The 21,886-nt window shown below is 47.9% G+C and overlaps 1 protein-coding gene and 3 long non-coding RNA genes across 17 annotated transcripts in view; 2 read left to right on the forward strand and 2 right to left on the reverse strand.

Moving 5' to 3' along the window:
• Positions 1-21,886, reverse strand: part of LOC137633468 (uncharacterized) — a 429,224-nt gene that overhangs the window by 103,853 nt on the left and 303,485 nt on the right. The gene's annotated exons all lie outside the window — the stretch shown is intronic.
• The window catches only part of LOC137633471 (uncharacterized), a 415,554-nt gene that overhangs the window by 103,740 nt on the left and 289,928 nt on the right, over positions 1-21,886 (forward strand). The window lies entirely within an intron of this gene.
• Positions 1-21,886, forward strand: part of LOC137633473 (uncharacterized) — a 246,637-nt gene that overhangs the window by 68,326 nt on the left and 156,425 nt on the right. The gene's annotated exons all lie outside the window — the stretch shown is intronic.
• LOC137633940 (uncharacterized) overlaps positions 1-21,886 on the reverse strand; it is a 56,947-nt gene that overhangs the window by 2,623 nt on the left and 32,438 nt on the right. Inside the window, exon 4 of the long non-coding RNA XR_011042368.1 lies at positions 17,443-17,575. This is a non-coding gene — a long non-coding RNA (uncharacterized lncRNA). The remainder of the gene's footprint in view (positions 1-17,442; positions 17,576-21,886) is intronic.

The raw sequence follows: 21,886 nt of genomic DNA on the forward strand, positions 1-21,886 counted from the left end.
TTTTTTGACCAGCGTGGAAGTGTTTTTTGATTTTCAAAGTAAGTACAGTTTTGTTTATCTTTGCTTGTCGTGATTGTGAATGATAGGAACAATTTATTATTTATCTTTGATTATAGTGCGATAGTTCAGTTAGCTAGAAGTGTTCGTAAGTGTTTTTCTTTTTTATTTTGGCAGGCTGCGATTCCTCCTTTGGAGAGACCCAAGTTTTTTGAAAGTGGATGTATTGTTGATGACTTGGCTTGTATTACGATTTTGTTTGGACTGCTCATTTGATTGATCAACTGTTGACGACCTGGCCTGTTTATTACAATTAAGATTTAGGATGATGATGTTGATGATGATGATGATATCGACGACGATGACACCCATGACCCCGAGGAGTTTAGGCTGTTAAGGATATTTAAGACAGTCTTCTGGTTATATATAGTGGTGTTGTGCCATAAAAGACAGTTGGCTTGTGTGTATGGACAGTGTTGGTGTCCCATAATATTTATACAAGATAATTCATATATATATTTATTTTTGGTGTTGGTGTGCGGTGTAATTTAAGTTTGTTAGGTTATTTTTTTTCGTTATTTGAATGGTATTTATAGTATATTTAGTGTAAGTTTTTGATGCTGGTGATTTTGGTTGGAGTTATTATAGTTTGTAAGAAATATATAGTTTTAAGGTTATGTTTTGTTTTGTTTGTCCTTTTGTCCAAGAGTCCAGTTGATAAAGTAAGGGGAAAGTATGTGTTGAGGAGACCATTGTCAGTAGGTGTGATTCAGGGTGTGGGGCTTGTTTTTTTAACATCCCGCCACATTATTTTGGCGCCCGAACAGGGACTGCTGAGGTGGGATAGAAGCTGGACTGTTGGACGAAGGACGGAATTAGGTTAAGAATTTAGGATTAAGGTTGATGAAAAATGGAAGAGCAGAACAAGTTACTGAAGGAGGAATTGCGGCTGAGTAAGGAGCGTGAGGAGAGGTTGCTAATAGAGAATGAGAGGTTGAACTGGGAGAATGCGGCGATGCAGAAGGAGCTTAGGGAGTTAAAGGGGACAGTAGAGAGAGTGGAAGAATGTGTTGAGATGAGGATGCGAGAGAATGAAGAACGAATGGAGAAACGAATGGAAGATATGATGGGGCAAGTCATGGGGATGATGAAAACTATAATGGGTGAAGGTGCAGTCGGAGGAGTGTCCTCAGCTTCGGGTAATGGGTTGGTAGTGAAAGAGAAGGTTAAGGTAGGTGATAATGGGAAAGGAAGTGATAGTGATCGTAGTATTAGTGATGGTGATATTGAAGATAAGGGAATTAGGCATAGTAAGGATGAACAGAAAGGGGAGAGGAAAGATGAAAGGAAAGGTAAAAGTGATGTGAAGAAAGAGAAGAAAAAGTATCAGGCTGATAGCAAGGACGATCGTGAATGGGTGAAAGTGGTAAGTAAGAAAAAGGGTAAGAAGGGAATGGTTAAGGATAGGAATTTAAGTGTGGAAGTGGATTCATTATATTCGAATGAGGAAGAAGGTAACAAGGGAGTAGACAGTGATGATAGCAGTGAGAATGAACGTGATGTGTGTAAGACTGTGTTTATGAGAGAGGTACCTCGGTGTGAAAGGTTCAATGAGCATAGCAGTAGGGATGTAAATGATTTTTTCAAGGAGTATGAGAGGTATTGTCAGGATAAGTATGGTGATAGTAAAAGAGTTTGGGCTAGGGAGTTAGGAGAATATTTGACTGGGTATTTGTTGACGATGTATGGAGTGATAATGAGTGTAGGGGACGTTGATTATGAAAGTGTGAAAACGAGAATAATTGAGCAGGTAAAACGTATGAAAGGGAGTGTTAAGTATAAGCGTAAGAATGATTTTGATGAGGCAAGGATGAATGCAGGAGAAGCTATATCAATGTACGTATGTAGGTTGGAAACTTTAGCTAGGAAGAAGTATGGGGATGAAGGTATAAATGAGAATAAGGAGTTAATGAGGAAGTTTTTGGCAACAGTACCTGAGAATGTGTGTGAATTTATTAATTTGAAACGCAAAGAGAAAATGAGGTGGACGCAAGAGAGATTGACATGGGATGATATACTAGAGATAGTTGAGGATTATGAGTTAGATAGGTGCATGAAAGAAAGTAAATCTGTGAGTGTAAGAACTGGAATGGAAGAAAGTGTAATAGAATTTGGTAGTTATAAGGACGCAATTTTGAGAGGACCAATGAGGGTAGCTGATAATGTAGTAGATAGGAGTGTTAGGGCGAGTAATGTGGGAATACCTGTAAGGACAAATGAAGGGTTTAGGCAAGGGAATCAGGTTTGGAGGGATAGGAGTGCTAGTGCGCCGCAAGATAGGTCAGGTAGTTGTATCCGTGAAGAGAGGTGTTATAGATGTGGGAAAGTAGGACATAAGAAGAATGAATGTAGATGGGCTCTTGGTGCTTGTTTTGGATGTGGTGAGGTAGGGCATAGAATTAGCGAGTGCACGAAAGAGAAAGGGGTAAAATGTTATCGGTGTGGTATGACTGGGCACGTAGCAAGTGGATGTAGGAGTAATCGTATGAATGTGATTTGTGGTAATTGTGGTAAGGATGGTCATTATGCTAGAATGTGCAAGGAGCCGCGGGGTAAGTGTACTGAATGTGGTGCAGATGGGCATGTAGCTAGGGTATGTAGGAAGAAGGGAATAAGTCAGCCAGGATGTTCGGGAAACTAGAGTGTAAGAGGGTTCAGTTGGGTGAGTCCTCCTGTGTGTGTGGAAGGAATAAGATCAATGTTTGTGAGAATGGGATGAGTAATTGGTTGGAAATGAGCAAGTATGAACCTAGTATGCATGAGAAATTAGGGCTGGAAAATAAACAATTAGTGTTAGTTGAATATAGGAAAAAGAGGCGTTTGAAAGTTTTAAGTGAGGAGAAAGTGCAAGGGAAATTTATAGGAATAGGTAAGAATACGAATAAGTATGACAAGGGTGTAAATGTGCAAGTGAGTGTGGAGGATAAATGTATTAATACAGATGAATCATGGCTGAGTATGAATGATACCTATAGTGTGTGTGGCTTTTCCTTAGGTGATGTAAAAGAAAGGATGACGAATGCGAGAGTGAGAGATAGGAGAATGATTAGTAGTATGAATGAATCTTTTACTAAAGTTGAGAATGTTTTTGATGAAATGGATGAACTGTTTACAGAAATGAGTGTAATTATAGGGCCAGATGATAACGAGGTAGATATGATTGTACATGATATATTAGATGATAGGGATTTAGATAGGAATAGTGTTAATGTAGCTAATGATTGTGATAAGGAAGAAGTGAATGAGAGAGTATATGGAGGCCCAGTTACTCGGAGTAGAGGTCCCGTTCCCGACTGCGACTGGGTTATGAAAAAAACAATGTAAGTGTTGTGTGAGAAGGATTTGGCAAAGTAAGGGGGGAGGAATGTGGAGGATTTATTTTTGCTTTATTTTTATTTTTTGTTTTTGCCAAATCCTGTGAGAGAGAGAGAGAGAGAGAGAGAGAGAGAGAGAGAGAGAGAGAGAGAGAGAGAGAGAGAGAGAGAGAGAGAGAGAGAGATATTGTGTTAGCGAGCGAAAGTAGTTAGGTTAACGATCGTTTGTGGTGAGAAAGACTGTTGGTACAAATGAGATTGTTTGTTTACATTTTTAGTAAGGTTACGACAGTGGTGAATGTTTCGGAGCGAATGCTTTTTTATTTGACTGCAGCTTAAGGCAGTTGTGTGAGAGCTGGATTATATCATTATTATTTTTTGACCAGCGTGGAAGTGTTTTTTGATTTTCAAAGTAAGTACAGTTTTGTTTATCTTTGCTTGTCGTGATTGTGAATGATAGGAACAATTTATTATTTATCTTTGATTATAGTGCGATAGTTCAGTTAGCTAGAAGTGTTCGTAAGTGTTTTTCTTTTTTATTTTGGCAGGCTGCGATTCCTCCTTTGGAGAGACCCAAGTTTTTTGAAAGTGGATGTATTGTTGATGACTTGGCTTGTATTACGATTTTGTTTGGACTGCTCATTTGATTGATCAACTGTTGACGACCTGGCCTGTTTATTACAATTAAGATTTAGGATGATGATGTTGATGATGATGATGATATCGACGACGATGACACCCATGACCCCGAGGAGTTTAGGCTGTTAAGGATATTTAAGACAGTCTTCTGGTTATATATAGTGGTGTTGTGCCATAAAAGACAGTTGGCTTGTGTGTATGGACAGTGTTGGTGTCCCATAATATTTATACAAGATAATTCATATATATATTTATTTTTGGTGTTGGTGTGCGGTGTAATTTAAGTTTGTTAGGTTATTTTTTTTCGTTATTTGAATGGTATTTATAGTATATTTAGTGTAAGTTTTTGATGCTGGTGATTTTGGTTGGAGTTATTATAGTTTGTAAGAAATATATAGTTTTAAGGTTATGTTTTGTTTTGTTTGTCCTTTTGTCCAAGAGTCCAGTTGATAAAGTAAGGGGAAAGTATGTGTTGAGGAGACCATTGTCAGTAGGTGTGATTCAGGGTGTGGGGCTTGTTTTTTTAACATCCCGCCACAACAACTCTACGGTAAAAACTCGCCAGCGATCGCTACACAGGTTGCGGGTGTGCCCAACAGCGCCATCTGTCGTCCAGATACCCAGTACTCAATGTAAACAAAGACTCAATTTTCTCCTCATCCCACTGCGTCTCTATTGGGGAGGAAGGGAGGGTCCTTTAATTTATAATCACCGGGTAAGTATATTCAAAAATTTATTTTATTATCAAAATAACATTTTTCAATATTTAACTTAGCCAGTGATTATATAGCTGATTCACACCCAGGGGGGTGGGTAGAGACCAGCAATATATGTTTACACTTTTATGAGCTAAGAGTTTTTATTTCATTTTAGAAGTTATCAAAATAACAAAAACAAAATAAATAGGTACCTGGTAAGGAAGTCGACTTGAACAATTACTCTGCCTTTTAAGTACGTCTTCCTTACGGAGCCTCGCGATCCTCTTAGGATGCTGATCGACCCCTAGGATCTGAAGTATCAAGGGTTGCAACCCATACAACAGGACCTCATCAAAACCCCTAATCTAGGCGCTCTCAAGAAATGACTTTGACCACCCGCCAAATCAAAGACGGATGCGAAAGGCTTCTTAGCCTTCCGGACAACCCAAAAAAAAAACAATAAAAACATTTCAAGAGAAAGATTAAAAGGGTATGGAATTAGGGAATTGTAGTGGTTGAGCCCTCACCCACTACTGCACTCGCTGCTACGAATGGTCCCAGTGTGTAGCAGTTCTTGTAAAGAGACTGGACATCTTTCAAGTAAAATGACGCGAACACTGACTTGCTTCTCCAATAGGTTGCGTCCATTTTACTTTGCAGAGATATATTTTGCTTAAAGGCCACGGAAGTTGTTACTGCTCTAACTTCGTGCGTCTTCACCTTAAGCAAAGTTCGGTCTTCCTCACTCAGATGTGAATGAGCTTCTCGTATAACAATCTGATAAAGTCTGACCAAGCATTCTTTGACAAAGGCAAGGATGGTTTCTTAACTGAACACCATAAAGCTTCAGATTGGCCTTGTAAAGGTTTAGTACGCTTTAAATAGAACTTAAGAGCTCTAACAGGGCATAAGACTCTTTCTAGTTTATTGCCTACGATCTCCGATAAGCTGGGGATATCGAAAGATTTAGGCCAAGGCCGAGAAGGCAGCTCATTTTTGGCTAGAAAACCAAGTTGTAGCGAACAAGTGGCTTTTTCTGACGAAAATCCTATGTTCTTGCTGAAGGCATGAATCTCACTGACTCTTTTAGCCGAGGCTAAGCATACCAGGAAAAGAGTCTTAAGAGTGAGATCTTTCAGGGAGGCTGATTGTAACGGCTCCAACCTGTCTGACATGAAGAATCTTAGTACCACGTCTAAATTCCATCCAGGGGTAGCCAAACGACGCTCCTTGGTGGTCTCAAAAGACTTAAGGAGGTCTTGCAGATCTTTATGTTTGGAAAGATCTAAGCCTCTATGCCGGAAGACCGATGCCAACATGCTTCTGTAGCCCTTGATAGTGGGAGCTGAAAGGGATCGTCCTTTTCTCAGGTATAAGAGAAAAACAGCTATTTGAGCTACAGAGGTACTGGTCGAGGATACAGAAACTGACTTGCACCAGTCTCGGAAGACTTCCCACTTCGATTGGTAGACTCTAATGGAAGAAGCTCTCCTTGCTCTAGCAATCGCACTGGCTGCTTCCTTCGAAAAGCCTCTAGCTCTCGAGAGTCTTTCGATAGTCTGAAGGCAGTCAGACGAAGAGCGTGGAGGCTTTGGAGTACCTTCTTTACGTGTGGCTGACGTAGAAGGTCTACCCTTAGAGGAAGACTACTGGGAACGTCTACTAACCATCGAAGTATCTCGGTGAACCATTCTCTCGCGGGCCAGAGGGAAGCAACTAACGTCAACCTTGTCCCTTCGTGAGAGGCGAACTTCTGCAGTACCTTGTTGACAATCTTGAACGGTGGGAATGCGTAGAGATCCAGATGTGACCAATCTAGGAGGAAAGCATCTATATGTATTGCTGCTGGGTCCGGGACTGGAGAGCAATAGATTGGAAGCCTCTTGGTCAGCGAGGTTGCAAAGAGATCTATGGATGGTTTTACCCCAAGTGGCCCAAAGTCTCTTGCACACATCCTTGTGGAGGGTCCATTCGGTTGGAATTACTTGCCCTTTCCGACTGAGACAATCTGCTATGACGTTCAAGTCGCCTTGGATGAACCTCATTACTAGGGAGATGTGTTGAACTTTTGACCAGATGAGCAGGTCCCTTGCGATCTCGTACAACGTCAGTGAGTGGGTACCTCCTTGTTTGGAGATGTACGCCAAGGCCGTGGTGATGTCCGAGTTAACTTCCACCACTTTGCCTCGAAGGAGAGACTTGAAGCTTTTCAAGGCCAGATGTACTGCCAACAGCTCCTTGCAGTTGATATGCATGCTCCTCTGACTCGAGTTCCACAGTCCTGAGCATTCCCGACCGTCTAGTGTCGCGCCCCAGCCCACGTCCGATGCGTCCGAGAAGAGAACGTGGTTGGGAGTCTGAACAGCCAGGGGAAGACCCTCTCTTAGGTTGATATTGTCCTTCCACCAAGTCAGACAAGACTTTATCTTTTCGGAAACCGGGATTGAGACCGCTTCTAGCGTCTTGTCCTTTTTCCAGTGAAAAGCTAGATGGTATTGAAGAGGACGGAGGTGTAGTCTTCCTAGTGACACAAATTGTTCCACGGATGACAGCGTCCCTACCAGACTCATCCACAGCCTGACTGAGCAGCGTTCCTTCTTCAGCATCTTCTGGATGGATAGCAGGGCTTGATCTATTCTGGGGGCTGATCGTCTTGTTGTTCAGCAACGTCCTCATCAGAGGGTTCCTCATCCGAAAACTGATGAGGAAACGGCAACGGAGTGGGCAACGTCTGGCTCGCTGAGTCCGGTCGCACTGGTGGATGCGTGACGGAGCCGGACGCAACATCATGGAACTGCTGCACAGTCTGTGAACTGTCAACAACCATGGGTGCGCGAGGAAGCACAGCGTCAACCCGAGACTGTCTAGACCGTCTGGGTTGTGCAGTCAACACCCTACCGGGTTGCTGAGGTTGACGCACTGCGTCAAAACAAGTCACCTCTGCTGGTTGTTGAACGTCCTGAACGTCAACAACCACCTCCGAGCGTCGCTTAACGTCAACGTGCGGCTGGCAACCCACACTGGGTCGTATCGGTGGAGGAACCACCTCAACTGGCAGACGCGAGTAGGTTGCCTCAGCGTCAACAGGGCGCACAACCGACCGGTTGGAAGGTTGTTGGCCAGAAGGTTCGGTAGCAACCTTCTCCGCATTAAAGTCCTCTATCAAGGACGCAAGCTTGGACTGCATGTCTTGCAGCAAAGCCCATTTAGGGTTTACGGGAGCAGGTGTGGCAACAGACGGGGTTAGTGACTGAGGCGGTACCGCTTACCATCCCTGAAAGCCTTGTTATGCATGACATAATTGTACAGCAAAACTTCAAAGGCTCGAAAACAGCTGTGAAGTTGACCTGTAAACAACTTGGAGCGTCTCCTGGCCAGGCGCCAGGGAGAGTCTACGAGAATTGAGAAGTCTATCTGGGCAGAGGCATGAACTCCCAAGCCGAGAACTTCTCTCGTGTCATATCAGACTCTCGCTCTATAAACCAGTTTAAAAGAAGGGAAAGCAAAGGCTGTATCCCCCAAACTCCTCCTGGTGAAAAACCAGTCGCCTAGCCAACGTAAAGCTCTCTAGGAGAGCGAGAGAGCACTAGCTTAAAAACAACGGCTTCGAAGTAGCTAGGCCTAGTGTAAGCTCTGACGTTTAGGCGAACGAGGAGCAGCAGTTACAAAAAGATCCGGACAAAGATCCTTAAAAAATCATCATGATTTAATTAAAGTCCATAGGAGACTAAGCAGCTTTAGGCTCCTCTCCATCTGACAGAGTCCTCAAGGGAATATCAGTAGGAGGGGGAACAGCAACTTCCTCATCTACAGGAACCTTGTCCGATAAAAGCTGAGTCTCAAGCAAGGGAGAGACCTACCGTGGTGGCAATGCTTTACAAGCAGAGTCCACACTCACTGGTGCATTAGTAGCGGACCAGAACGCAACGTCATGTAACTGCTTGACAGTCTGTGAACTGTCAACAACTGAACTGTCAACCACAACAGGTGCGTGAGGACGCACAGCGTCCACTCGAGACTGCTTTGACTGCCTAGACTGAGCAGTCAAAACAACTCTAGAATGCGGAGGTTGACGCACAGCGTCAAAACAAGTCAACTCCGATTGTTAGTGAACGTCTTGAACGTCAACAGGAGCATCAGCAAGTGGCCTAACGTCCAAATGCGGCTGAAAAACCACACGAGACCGCATCGAGTGTGGTTCTAAACAACCTGACTGACGTGACTAAGCTACGCCAACGTCAACAGTAAGCACAAAGGAACGTTAGGTTGGCTGAAAGCCAGGATATCGATGAGATAAACGGCTAGACTCAACGGACTAATCGGCAGAATAGTCTTCCATAAGGGAGGCAAGCATATACTGCATGTCTTGCCATACAACCCATTAAGGATCAACGGAAATGGTTGTGGTAAGAGACGAGGGTAACGTCTGTGACCGCAACACTTTGCCAACAAAAAAAGACTCTCGGAGTCTGTGTTACGCTTTTGTTAGGCGGCGAGCAGTTATCCGATGACTGCATAGGGTCAGAGCTGTCCTAATGGTTGTAACCAGGACGATGGACCTGTCCTGAAAGGACTGACTTTTGCTTAAGGGCTTCGAAACCTTGTGACAGGTTTCTTATGCGAAAAGCCTTCGGATGACGAGGAGAAACAACGTCTCTCTCGTCTTATGGTAGGGGAGATCTTGGTAAGATACACCCGATACCATAGAGGGAAAACGTCTGTTCGTTGATCAAGGCCTCTCGAACCCATAAGTCGTTTGACATTACTTCTCCCCTGGGCTTGGGAGCATGCAAGAGGTCCCGGACTAGGTGAACGACAGGCACGAACAGACGAACCCTCGGACGCAACACTGTAACACTTTGCGCATATCACTTTATCACTTCGATTTTCTGTTTTGCACTTATTTCACTGAAATCGAAACTTTTACTGATTTCTACCTGAAACACGCAATTCTACCCTTCATTAAAAAGTAGTAATTGCGAAATCAGTCGTATAATGCAAGCTCATTAATACCAGCAAAAAACAGAAAACATATTTTAAGATAAAAATATCAGTGGCTGGGAATGAGACTAAACACTAGTTCATATAACTACGTTTTCAATCTCTCACCGCACATAGCCTGGGGACGAGAATAAAAAACTAAAAACGTTTTATCCTTCCTCCCCGTACAGCGACTAGGGACGAGAGTAACACGAGAACAACGTTACCCGCTTGAACGGAACTTTTTCTCTCCTCTCTCTCCCTCCGTCTCTATCTCTCTCTCTCTTTCTCTCTTGATTTCGCACCTAAGAGAAGAGCCCAATTATATTTCGTCAAAAAAAACATGTTATTTGACTAAAGGAAAAAACTGAAAGGTTTTTCAAATAAAAAGTTCCTTTAAAATAGAATTTAAAACATTTAAGCTAAGAAAGAATGAACAAAACGTCAGAATCGATTTACTCTTACTGCAAAGTGAAACCGTGATACATTCTCTCTCTATCGTAACGATAGAGCGCATGTTGAACGTCCTGAACGTCAACAACTGCGTAGCATAAATAAACTAAACGTTAGTTCATCTTTGAAAACAGTACGAAGACTATCAAAGAAATTCTTTCATAAAATATTACATTTAAAAAGTTTTAAATCCTTAGCTCTTTAAAAGCTGATTACGATATAAAGGGCTCAACGTTGATTAACTTCGGTTTCCAAGTTAGGACCGCCTACTCTCAGGAAAGGTCTATATAAACAAAACATTAAAATTATTTTTTATATGTTTATAATAAATGGAAAGTTAATCGAAGAGGCCTAATAAAGGCGGAGAGATATAAAATATATAGAGGAAAATCTATAACGTGATAAGATAATTACTAAAAGCCTAAACACACTTCCGTCTAAGGGAAGGGTTGGCCATTTAAAAGTGAAAGAAAGTCCATACTCTCTTTGTCACCTAATTAAATCTATCCAAAACGAGTTCAAGATTTAAGATGAAGATAAAACACCTGCATAGCGAAAGCTCAAAACTAGAATAAAGTACTTCACCAATTAGTTGTGAAAAAACTCCAGTTTAGCAACAGCGAGTAAGTACGTCTTGTCGATAGCTCGACAGAGAGAAAATTGAGTCTTTGTTTACATTGAGTACTGGGTATCTGGACGACAGATGGCGCTGTTGGGCACACCCGCAACCTGTGTAGCGATCGCTGGCGAGTTTTTACCGTAGAGTTGTCTGTCGGGCAACAGAGTTGCAGCTATATAATCACCGGCTAAGTTAGATATTGAAAAATACAAATTACTTAAAATTTGTGATTTGTTCCAACACGGAGTACTTATCTTGAACTACTTTCTTAGGAGACTTATACCTTAGGAGGTGGGAGTGTCCTTCATGACCTAGAGACTAAGAGAAGAATATAAGAGGAACCTAGATAGGAGACTAGGTTCTGCTGACCAGTGTCTAAGTAACTCACCTCTGCAAGAAATCCTAGGAGACATGTCCTTCCAATGATAGTGTATCCCATGGCAGTTTCAGGGGACTACTGGAGTCATTTCGGTAAGGGAATAGGGGAAGGAAGAACAAGGGGGGTTAAGGAAGGAACCTGGGTCTCTTGGACTTACTACCCGCGGTTGTCACTGGGGCTACACCTTTAAACCATTTGGAGCACGGAAATGACGGGACCTATCGAGAACCCCTCTAGGGACTTCCTCGAGTAGTCCTTCAAGTAGTGAGCTGCGAAGGTTGACTGGCTAGACCAAGTACCTACCCTCAGGATCTGGCCCACTGCCATATTTTTCTCAAATGCCAATGAAGTTCTTAGACCCCTAATGTCATGGGGTCTGGGCTTTCCTGGAAGGGGGACCCCAGCACTACTGTAGGCCCTGATGATCACCTGCCTAGCCAGAAGGAGATAGTATTCTTGGAGACTGGTTTCTTCACTAGTCCCGAGGAGAGGAACAGACTCTTGATCTCGGGTCGAAGACTGGCTGTCCTCTCTAAGTATTTTCGTACTGCCCTGACAGGGCACAGCAGCAAGTCCCTCGAGTTGTCCGATCGAGGAATTGCCGGCACTGAGAACCCTTCAAAATTGGGATCCCAAACGGCTGGATTCCGAGCCTTTACCACGAAGGATGTGACGAACCTGAAGGTAGCCTCACGCCAACCCTTCGAGTGTGATACCTTGTACGACAGTCCGTGCAACTCCCCTACCCGTTTTGCTGATGCCAGAGCTAACAGAAAAACTGTCTTGAGGGTGAGTTCCTTGTCCAAGATGTCCGTTAAGGGTTCGAAGGGAGGTTCTGACAGCATCTTCAGGACTCTGGCTACATCCCACAGGGGCACCCTACTGGCTTGAGGGGGGCACGAATGTTCGAAGCTCCTGATGAGCATCGAGATATGTCTGGAGGCACCCAGGTCGATGCCCTTCAGGAGGAAGACTTGACCCGAGCAGCCCGGACTCCTTTGATGGCTGGGATGGACATGTTTACCTCGTCCCTGAGATAGACTAGGAAGTCCGCTATCTCTGGAACGGAGGCCCTCAATGGTTTGATGCTCCTCAAGATGCACCACTTAGTGAATGTGGCCCACTTTGCCAGGTATACTGCAGCTGATGAACGCCTCAGATACCCTGACATCCTTGCTGCCGTTCTCGAACAATATCCTTCCTTCCTTAGGAGACGCTCGATAACCTCCACGCGTGAAGGCGGAGGGACCGAGGGTTCTCGTGGAACCTTTGAAAATGGGGCTGCCGGAGAAGGTCTGGGGTGTCCGGAAGGGGCCAAGGTGGAAGGCACGCCAGTTCCTTTAGATCTGCGAACCACTCTCTCTCCGGCCACCAGGCCGCTACCAAAGTCCTCCACAGGTTGTCCGCTCGCCTCACCCTGTTGAGGACCTGTCTGAGCATCCCGAAGGGAGGGAAGGCGTAAACGTCGAGGTTGTCCCAAGGGTGCTGGAAGGCGTCCTCGAACGCCGCTTCTGGATCTGGCGCAGGAGAACAAAACACGGGGAGCTGTGCGTTCAGTCTCGTTGCGAAGAGGTCCAACACTGGTGATCCCCATTTTTGAATGAGGGTCTTGGCCACTTCCGGGTGCAAGGACCACTCGGATCCTACTACTTGACCCATTCTGCTGAGGCCGTCGGCCAGAACGTTTCTCTTCCCTGGAATGAACCTTGCTGAGATCTTGCTCTGTTCCCCTTCGGCCCATTCCAGCAGTCCCAACGTGAGGACGCACAACTCCTTCAATTTTAGTCCTCCTTGTTTCTTTATGTAGGCCACCAATGTGGCATTGTCGCACATCAGTGCCACGGTGTTTCCCCGGAGCTGATGGACGAACTCTAGGCACACTCTTTGCACTGCCATCATCTCTAGTACGTTTATGTGCTGGTTTTTCTCTTCGTCCGTCCAACTTCCTCTTGCTGTCCTGCCGAGGAGATGGGCACCCCACCCCTCCTTGGATGCGTCCGTGAACAGAAGCATCTCCAGAGGGTCGGCTGCGAAGGGCATTCTCTTGAGGGTGTTCAATTTGGCGATCCACCACTCTAGGACCTCCTTCATCTCCGGGAACACCGGGACCATCTTGTGGGGGGAGTCTCTCTGGTTCCAGGCATCCTTCAGGTTCCACTGTACTCCCCTGAGTTTGAGTCTCCTCTGGGGGACTAGCTTCTCCAAAGACATGAGGTGGCCTATCAGTCTTTGCCAGTCCTTGGCTCTTCTGGGCTGGTCCAACAGGAAGGGCCGGAGGATCTGGTCCAAGTTGTCCAGTCTCTCCGCGGAAGGGAAAGCTCTCGCCAACCGGGAGTCCAGGACCATTCCAAGGTAGGTCATCCTGGTGGAGGGTATCAGTTGGGACTTCTCTAGGTTGATGATGATACCAAGGACGTTGCAGAACCGCAGGAGCTTCGCACCTTGTTCCCCTCAGTACTTCCCCTGAGGCTGAAAGCAACAACCAGTCGTCCAGGTACTGAATCAGGCGGATGCCCTGTTCGTGTGCCCAGGCTAAGACTGTTGTGAAGACCCTCGTGAAGACCTGAGGGGCTGTGGACAGACCGAAGCAGAGGGTCTTGAACTGCAATGCTTGGGCACCCCATTTTACCCTTAGGTACTTCCTGCTGGAGGGGTGAACAGGGATTTGGAAGTACGCGTCCTTGAGGTCTATGGACATCATGAAGTCCCCCTCCCTCAAGGCCGCTAGGACCGACTTCGGGGTGTCCATCTTGAAGTCGGTCTTGCACACAAACTTGTTGAGGGCTGAGAGGTCTATGATTGGTCTCCAGCCCCCTGTCGCTTTCTCCACCAGGAGGAGTCTGCTGTAGAACGCCGGGCCCGGGTTCTTGACTGGTTCTATCGCCCCTATCGCCAGCATCGCAGAGACCTCCTCTTGTAGGGCCGTCCTTCTCAAGGGGTCCTTGGGTGCCAACCACTCTGCCTGTTGATCTGGCATTAGAGGTGGGGGGTCTGCCAGGAAGGGTAACCTGTAACTTTCTTTCAGGACTGCTACAGTCCACGTATCTGCTCCGTGGTCTCTCCATGCTTGCCAAGAATGTTTGAGGCATCCCCCCACCTGAGGCTTCGGCAGGAGTAGGGGGCCTCTCTCCCTATCTCCTTCTAGAGGCGCGGCCTGAACGACCTCTTCTGGCTGCTGCGTAGGAAGGTCTGAAGGATGATTGCATTGCAGACGTTCCTGTACGGGAGGGCTGAGAAGCCTGCGGCCAGGCCGTAGTAGGGGCGTCTCTCCTGGGTTGACTAGGTGAGGCGCGAGGAGGATGGGAGGCGTCGGAGGGCGCCCTTCTATGGGTAGGTCTTCTCGCTGGAGGGGGTCTGGAGTCTCCCGTATCCTTCAGCTCTCTGACCCTCTCTACCGTCTCTTCCACTGCCTTCAGGGGGAAAACTGGGTCATCCCACAGGGGTAGGCTCCTCAGGGACCTCGCTTCTCTGTCGGGGAGCCTCCTTACGAGCTTGTTGAGCACTGTATCCCTTTTTCGCAGAACCCAATTGGCGGCCTGCGCGATTGATTGATAGGAGAGAAACTTTGGGGCTTTACCTCCCGAGCTAATCAGCTCCTTCAGCAAGGCCTGGTTCTCCGGGATAGTGAGGTCGTAGGAGGACTGGAAACCTACCAGCATGGAGGCCCACCAATCCAGCCAGGAGGAGACGTTCACCAGGTCCTTGGCTATCTCCTCCATCATGGCAGCTTCTGAAGGGGAGAAACAGATCGGGGCGGTAGTAGCCCTCTCTTCAGCTGCTCCTTGCCCTAGGGTGGCAATTGCAGGTTCCACAGTACAGGGACCCGCGTGATGCCCTTCAGGAAGGTAAAACCTGCTCTGGGATTTTAGGCCTTGAAAAAGCTTGGAGGAACTCTGGGTCTTGGGGGCTTCTGCATGGTTGGCCACGATCTTGTCCACGTGGGCCCTACCCAGCCTAACATCCCTAGCCAAAGGCAGGGCTAGCGAGGGTCTTTGCTGTACCGGGGCATCCACCAGCCTGCTGAGGCTCGAGAGCCAGACTTTGTCGAAGGAGGGCTCAGGTTCGTCCAGCCTATGATGCCTGCGAATGAGTCCTATCACCCTCCTGTAGGCTGAAACTTCTGCTGCTGAACCTTCCCCGTTTCCTCCGTAGGACGTTCAGCTGCCTGTGATGGAGGTCGCCGTGCAGGGGGGGGGGGGGATCTTGGACTGGTCCAACTTCGGCGGGTCAGGGCGTAGGACGGGCATCGCCGTCGGGACGGAAGCCTCCATCCTGGACCTGTCCCTGCTTACGGAGGTCCAGGTAGGTGCGGGCTTGCTTGTCGAAGGGAGTTGCTTGTCTCGTTCCTGCCTACTCGACGTTGACTTGGAGGTCGGGACGCGGCTGCCAGACCGAAGGGGCGACTCTCTTCGCTTGGCGGATGGAGTCGGAACCTTCACGGAATTATGCCTGTCCGCTGGGACCGGAATAGACGACTCCCTCCGTTGATCGTATCTGCCGCTGGATACGTACCTTCCTGGTGAGCGAGCCCTTGGGAGCCAGTTCGAGGGGCCCAGAACTGCTGACATCTCTATCAGTTTGCTACGAGGGATGACGACCCATTCTTCCCCCGGGGAGTCAATTCTCCTAAACTTCCTCCTGGGGGATCTTGAGCGCCTACCCCCATGGCGGGATCTAGAGTGGGAGCGAGACCGAGAACGTCTCCTGCGGGACCTCTCACGACGTCTCCTATGGTCCCTCGGGGCTCCGTCTTCCGAGGAGCAAGAGTAGGCTTCGACCGAGAAGCCCGACGACTTGCATGTTCTCACCGGCGGGCCCGACTCGTGCCGCGTTGTAGCTGGGTCCACGCGTCGCTCGATGGAAGAAGAGGGCTGCAGGAAGACGGACGGAAATGTAGCTGAAGGCGATGGCGGGGAGCGTGGGAGTTCCTCGATGGGGGACCAGGTTTCAAAACCTTCCTCCATCCTCAACGGAGACCTGAAGGGCGTCTTCAGCAGCGCCCACGCGAGGGAGTCCGACGGCGGTGAGTCTTCCTTCTCGGCAGAACCCTCGGCTGCGGAAGCACCTAAAAAACACGCCCACGAGGCGGGAGAAGAGGTTGGCACAGTTTTTCCCCACATAGGATCATCTGAGGAGACGGGCCCTGCTTGCACCAGGGTTCCGTCGCCCGAACACACTCCCGTTCCTCCCTGAGGCCCCTCACTTGCCTGGAATGATGCCACTATCCCGTAAATCAGACTCCTGGGGAAGGGCCACAGGCCTCTTCCCTGCAACTGACTTACCTCGTCCCCTACTCTGGGTAGGGGAAGGCCGCAGCGAGGGTCTGTCTGACGCAATGCCCGGCGAAGCAAGAGGAGAAGAGACGCTCGGCTTCTTAGGTGATCTCTTCGACGCCTTCTTCTTTTTGGTGCCATAACACACCCACTGCACCTCGTTCCAGGACTCGCACTCCGGACACGTGGCTGTAGGGGAACACACGCTGCCCCTACACGAAGAACACAAGGAGTGCGGGTCAACTTCAGGTTTCGACAGGAAAGCACCACGCGATTTACCGGCCATAGGCCCAGGACAACGGCGGGGATGCTCCATTACGCACTAGTAAAGCATCTAGAGACAGAGGAACACGAGGGAAAGGATAAGGGGGAACACAAAGGTACCACGTGGGAACAGCGTGAGACACAAAGGGGTCGGGGACACAAAGGGTCGCACTGGATAAGGAGAGCGACGAGATGTTATTGCGACGCGACCAGAGAACTTACTGGGGATCGAGACCTGAGCAAGCATGCTCTCTGACCCGGGGTCGCCTCACGGCGCGTATCACACCACCTGAGGTTGCCCCTCATAGAAAACAGGAGTAGGGTAAACTACACAAAACTCTGGTCGGTTGGGAGGAGATCCCAGATACTCCTAAGAAAGTAGTTCGAGGTAAGTACTCGGTGTTGGAACAAAGCGTGGTTTGTATGTCAGTTACGGAACAATTTATTTTTACAATAATTTACTTGAATAAATCTAAACACAGTTTTATTTGTCTTAGAGTATAATAATAATAATATTATGGCTACAAAGATAAAAATCATATCTTGTAAAATTTATTCCTCATTCATAAGAGTTGGGTATTGGGGCCAGGAAAGCCCTTCAGTGCCAAGGTCCCACTGGGAGAAAACATTGTAAGTAGAGTGATGGTTAAGGTGGAAGAAAGGCAGCAAGAATGGGGTCAGGTAGAAGGCTAGAGAGAGAGAGAGAGAGAGAGAGAGAGAGAGAGAGAGAGAGAGAGAGAGAGAGAGAGAGAGAGAGATGCCTCACCATTGCAACATTCAAAAAGGAACATGTCCGCAGTGTAGATGAGGAAACAGGTCTTGTCCCCGCCACCATCACTGACCACGACGCATTTAAGTCTACACTGACCTTTCGTCTTGCGACACCTAATGTTGACTACCTGGAAGAGAAGAGGGAAAATGAACAAGTGTTGCCATATCAGGATCTGGAAGAGTCTTAGGTTTATCTTAAAGTTATGACCTGAAATACAATGAGTACGTGTTGCTATTAGAAACTCCTGGTATACCTGTTTTGCTTCCATGACTTTTCTACGGTACACTGAAATTGAGCTAAAATGTTTTATACACTTTTAAATATAAATAAATATAACAAATTTGGAAATGATTTGTATTTTTCCTAACATACAAAACTGGAGCTATTTATTAGGGTATTACTTTTGGCAACGCTGAAAACCAGCCAAGATAATTTTAGTGAGGGATAATCACCCCATCCGCTCGTTAGCGGGAGGGAGTTGGGGTAGACTAGCTACCCTGCTCACTCACACCTGTCGGTTGAGTAACCACTTTTCCTCTCTGGCAGGACTTCTAGGGGGACAGGTGGCGCCCAATTTGTATAAATAACTCCAGGTTTGTATGTTATGAAAAATACAAATTATTTCCAAATTTGTTATTTGTTACGACACAGATACAAACCTTCGCTATTTATTAGGGTGGCTTACTCTTAGGAGGGAGGAAGTTCTACCAACTGGCCTTGTTCATGACCCGGGGTTCCTTGTAATTGATTTTGATCTAATTAGTAGGAACCCTACCCTCACTAAAATCAAAGTAGTTACAAGGTAACTCACTGATAGCGGCCTGCAGAAGCTTGTGTGAGAGAGACTCGTGGCTTGCCTCCAAGTAGGAACTCGAGGATTCTAAGACATATCCAATACCCTCCCTCAAGAGGTATTGGTGACGTAACAAAGTATTCATTCATACTCAGGATGCACAAGGGAAATGATTCTTACCTGCAGAGGGGTGAGGTCAGCTATGCTTCGGTCTTGCAGAGCTATTTCCCCAGAGGGGGAGAAGGAGAAAGAAAGAAGTGAGCCAGACATTCTTTTCCTTCACCCTAGACTAACCCGGGTAACCTCAGCCCTCAACCCTCTGCTAATTGTCCATCAAGGAGCCTGAGGCATTAAATCACTTGTTGTGCGACCACCACAGGACCAATGGAAAAGGTTTCCATGCACCTGTGGGTTACGTCTTTTAGGTAGTGGGCTGTGAAGGTCGTCTGACGCTTCCACACGCCCGCTTCCAATACCTGTGCCACAGAAAAATTCTTCTTGAACGCCAGAGACGGTGCAATGCCTCTGACGTCATGAGCTCTGGGTCTGTTGGACAAAGGAGGATCTGGATATAGAGCCGTTTGATTACTTTCCTTATCCAGGAGGAAATAGTATTCCTCGTGACCCTCCTCTTGACCTTCCCCGTGCTGACAAAAAGTGCTCGTACACGGGGGCGAGCTTTTGCTCTTCTTTTTAAGTAACACCTCAGACTCCTTACCGGACATAGTAACAGTTGGTCTGGATCTTCGGTTACAAAACGAACTCTCTCTATCCGAAATGGGCCGAACCTGGAGTCTGGTACACCCGGATTTTGAGTCTTAGCTACAAACTCAGGAACGTAGTTGAGGATTACTTCCCCCCATCTCCTAGAGTGGGAGACATCAGCAGATAGACCATGAAGTTCGCTGACTCTCTTGGCCGCAGCCAAAGCGAGCAGGAACACCGTCTTCCACGTTTGGTGGCAATCTGAGGCCTGGCGTAGTGGTTCATAGGGGAAGCCCTTCAGAGACCTGAGGACCCGAACCACGTTCCAAGGGGGAGGTCTTAGCTCTACCTGAGGACAAGTAGGCTCGTAACTGCGTATGAGCAAAGAAAGTTCCGAGGAGGAAATATCGACTCCTTTCAGTCTAAAGGCGAGACTCAAGGCTGAGCGGTAGCCTTTGACTGCCGAGACCGAGAGAAGCTTTTCTTCCTGAAGGTATACAAGAAACTCCGCTATGGTTGGAACAGAGGCATCGAGGGGAGAGATACCCCTTCCACAACACCAACCGCAGAAAACTGACCACTTCGCCTGGTAGACTGCCTCTGTGGATCTCCTGAGGTGTCCAGTCATTCTTTTCCCAACCGGTTGCGAAAAGCCTCTCTGTGTAAGGAGGTGCTGGATAGTCTGCTAGCGTGAAGTCGAAGCGAGGCTACGGTTTTGTGGAAGATGTTGGCATGTGGTTGTTTGAGGATGTCGTGTTGTGGAGGAAGCTCCCTCGGGATCTCCGTGAGGAGATGCAGAAGGTCCGGGAACCATTCTGCGTGATGCCATAGCGGAGCTATGAGGGTCATTTGCAAGTTGTTGCTTGCTCGTACCTGGTTGAGGACCTTTCTAACAGAAAGGGGGAAACGCGTAAGCGTCCAGGTTTATCCACCATTGTTGGAAAGCATCTTGCCAAAGAGCTTGGGGATCCGGGACTGGGGAGCAGTACAACGGGAGCCTAAAATTCAGGGCCGTTGCGAACAGATCCACCGTCGGGGAACCCCACAAAGTCAGGACTTTGTTGGCTATCAGAGGATTCAAAGACCACTTGGTGCCAACTATCTGAGTCGCTTTGCTCAGCTTGTCTGCTAGCACATTCCGCTTGCCCGGAATGAAGCGAGCTGATAGTCACCAAGTTGTCCTCTGCCCATCTGAGTATCTCTACAGCAAGATGGCACAGCTGCTGCGAAAAGGTACCGCCCTGCTTGCTTAGATAAGCTACTACCGTGGTGTTGTCGCTCATCAACACGATGGAGTGCCCCGCCAGGACCTGGTGGAACTCTTTGAGGGCCAGAAAGGCTGTCCTCATCTCTAAGAGATTTATGTGCTGGTACCTTTCTGATTCGGACCATTGGCCGGAGATGTAATGGTGCAGCACGTGAGCGCCCCACCCTTCTTTTGATGCATCCGAAAAAAGCATCAATTCCGGGGGAGAGATGAGAAGATCGACCCCTTTACAGAGGTTTGGCTCCGCCAGCCACCACCTGAGGTCCGACTGTTCCTCTAGCCCTATGCGGACTAGGTGATCCCGGGAATCGGAGTGTTGGTTCCACTGGGATTTCAGTCGCCACTGGAGGGATCTCATCCTGAATCAACTTTTGGAGATCAGTCGGGTCAGGGAAGAGAGGTGACCGAGAAGGCGAAGCCAATACTGCGTCGGGAGCTCTTCCCGACTGAGGAAGACCTGTGCCATCTCCCTCAGTCTCTGGATCCTTTCGTCTGATGGAAACGCTTTGTGCCTTAGGGTGTCTAATCGCATGCCTAGGTATCCCAGTTCTTGAGAGGGGAGCAGTTGAGACTTCTCGAAGTTTACCACGATCCCCAGATCCTGGCAAAACCTTAGAAGTTCGTCTCGGTGGCGGAGAAGGGCCGCCTCCGAGTCTGCCAGAATCAGCCAGTCGTCCAAGTATCTTAGGAGACGGATGCCGACTCTGTGAGCCCAAGATGACACTAGGGCGAAAACTCTCGTGAATACCTGGGGTGCTGTGGAAAGACCGAAACACAGCACCCAGAACTGGTAATGCTTCCGATTGAACATGAATCTCAGATACTTCCTGGAAGACGGATGAATTGGGATCTGGAAGTATGCGTCCTTCAGATCTAGAGTGCAGATGAAGTCCTGGGGTCTTATCGCTTGTCTGACTGTGTCGGCCGTCTCCATCCTGAAAGGTGTCTGTTCGACAAACCTGTTCAGGGCCGAGAGGTCGATGACTGGTTTCCAGCCTCCAGACGCCTTTTCCACAAGATAGAGTCGACTGTAGAAGCCTGGGGACCCGTCGAGGACCTCCTGGAGAGCGTCCTTCTCCAACACGGACTGGACTTCTGCCCTGAGGGCAAACTCCTGTGTGGATCCCTTCATACAGGAGTTCAATGGAATCGGCACTCGAGTCAGTGGAGGGAGAGAGAGCGTGAACGGGATACGATACCCTGAACGAATCACCTCGACCGTCCAGGGTTCGGCCCCGTGGTAAAGCCACCTCTGCCAGCGGCTTTGCAGCCATCCCCCCCACACGTGGGCAAATGGGAGGATTGCCTGTCTTAATGGGACTGGCCTCGGCTAGATCCTTTCTTACCCTTTCCTCCACGGAAGGACTTTTTGCTGTGAAAGGCCTGCTTTGCACCCTTTTTACCCTGCTGTTTTGGGTCTTTAGCCCTTTTCGGCTGCGGGTTTTGCTGTGCTTTCCGCTGTGGCTGAGAGGGGGAAGGTCTAGCTGTTAAGACCTTTTGGATGAGGGAGTCCTGACTGGACTTCCTCCACCTCTCTGCCACCCGCTCGGACGTCCTCGGGATGGAACAAAGAATTGCCCTCGAAAGGAGCATTTCTCAGACTCGTTACTTTGGCCTGAGGGAGATGTCTATAGAGCTTGCCTATGACGGCATCTCTCCTCTTCAGGATAGTG

The sequence above is a fragment of the Palaemon carinicauda genome, chromosome 43 (assembly GCF_036898095.1).
Source record: "Palaemon carinicauda isolate YSFRI2023 chromosome 43, ASM3689809v2, whole genome shotgun sequence".
Taxonomy (NCBI): domain Eukaryota; kingdom Metazoa; phylum Arthropoda; class Malacostraca; order Decapoda; family Palaemonidae; genus Palaemon; species Palaemon carinicauda.